The sequence below is a fragment of the Salvelinus alpinus genome, chromosome 2 (assembly GCF_045679555.1).
Source record: "Salvelinus alpinus chromosome 2, SLU_Salpinus.1, whole genome shotgun sequence".
Taxonomy (NCBI): domain Eukaryota; kingdom Metazoa; phylum Chordata; class Actinopteri; order Salmoniformes; family Salmonidae; genus Salvelinus; species Salvelinus alpinus.
The window spans coordinates 73,525,295-73,526,737 of record NC_092087.1 but is presented as its reverse complement, the minus strand read 5'-3'; the positions used below and the strand labels follow the sequence as shown (position 1 = coordinate 73,526,737).

Genomic DNA, 1,443 nt, shown 5'->3' with positions numbered 1-1,443 from the left:
AGAAGTGAACATAACAAGATTCCCTGAAATTCTCACTAGATTGTCTTTATCAGACTAACATGTTTTCAGGTTTTTATTTTATTCTGAACTGAATGTAGAGTATCGTTAGTAATGTGGTCTGACAAGGTTTAGTGTTATTACATTTAGATCGAACTAGACATGTTTTTTGTAGATTTTTACATACACAGTTCGGAAATAAAATGTTTTGTTCTATTCAGGAAGCACACAGCCCACATTCATTTAGAAACCTGATTGTAAAAAACATATTTATCATGCCTTTTTTTCTCAGTAGATTTTCCAGCAGCTATAAACAATTTGTGTATGAGGATTTTGGTACAATTGGGTATGAGGAACCTGAATATTTTCAGGTGGAAGATAATCAAATGGGTTGATGTCATTTCAATTCAGATGATTTTGAATGTAGTAGACTAGCAGCTGTACAAGTTGGATTCCTGTTTCATAATTAATATTTGAACATAACATTAACTACCTAGAGTATCCGTATCTTTGTGTTTTCTAGTATTTATTGAATTACCTATTTATTATGAGCTTACTTTTTTTCTTAAGCAATTTATTTGATTTTTTTTTTATTTGGGTGAAAAGATTGAAGGATTACATTTTTTAAAATAATTTATTTGGGGATTTTTAAAATAGTGAATAAAATGCAATGCGATTCATATCAAGTTTGCATTCATCATAATTCATCATATTAACTGGCAGTATTTTCACCGTGGATCAGATTGTGATACTGTCATTATGTCACCATTCACCACCCAGCGGTAATAAACCTTGTTCTGTTCTGAGTGCCAAATGTTTATGTCAGACCCATCCGCTCTGATGTCATCAATAAAGTGTTAAGCTTTCTCCTTCATAATCTGGGACTTGTTGAATTGGCTTTATTACTGCTTGTATGTACTTTCAATGCACAATAGCAATGCTCTATTTGTACGATCCAGTTTCCGTATCTATTTACCTGGTATTTCCAAATTGTTTCTATTAAGTTTAAAAAAAAGAAGAAAAGCAAGTAAAAGTACACCAAAAGGAGTCCGTCATTTTCACTGTTGATTATTCAAGAGATGAGTGGCATGCACAGAATGCTAAAACATGACTTGCTTCTTTTCTTCAAACCTCAGCTTAGTTATTCGGAACTGAGGCATATCCTCCTCTCTCTCTCTCTCTCTCTCTCTCTCTCTCTCTCTCTCTCTCTCTCTCTCTCTCTCTCTCTCTCTCTCTCTCTCTCTCTCTCTCTCTCTCTCTCTCTCTCTCTCTCTCTCTCTCTCTCTCTCTCTCTCTCTCTCTCTCTCTCTCTCTCTCTCTCTCTCTCTCTCTCTCTCTCTCTCTCTCTCTCTCTCTCTCTGTGTCTCTCTTTCTATCTCTCTGTCTCTCTCTCCCGCTCGTTCTCTCTGTCTCTCTCTCTCTCTCTCTCTCTTGCTCTCTCTCTCT

The 1,443-nt window shown here is 35.8% G+C and overlaps 1 protein-coding gene across 1 annotated transcript in view; it reads left to right on the top strand.

Moving 5' to 3' along the window:
* Nucleotides 1-874, top strand: part of LOC139567732 (neuronal vesicle trafficking-associated protein 1-like) — a 6,749-nt gene extending 5,875 nt beyond the window's left edge. Inside the window, exon 5 of the mRNA XM_071389190.1 lies at nt 1-874. This exon is cut by the window's left edge and continues 594 nt beyond it. The gene's annotated coding sequence lies outside the window, so the exon portion shown is untranslated.
* Nucleotides 875-1,443: the final 569 nt, after the last annotated feature.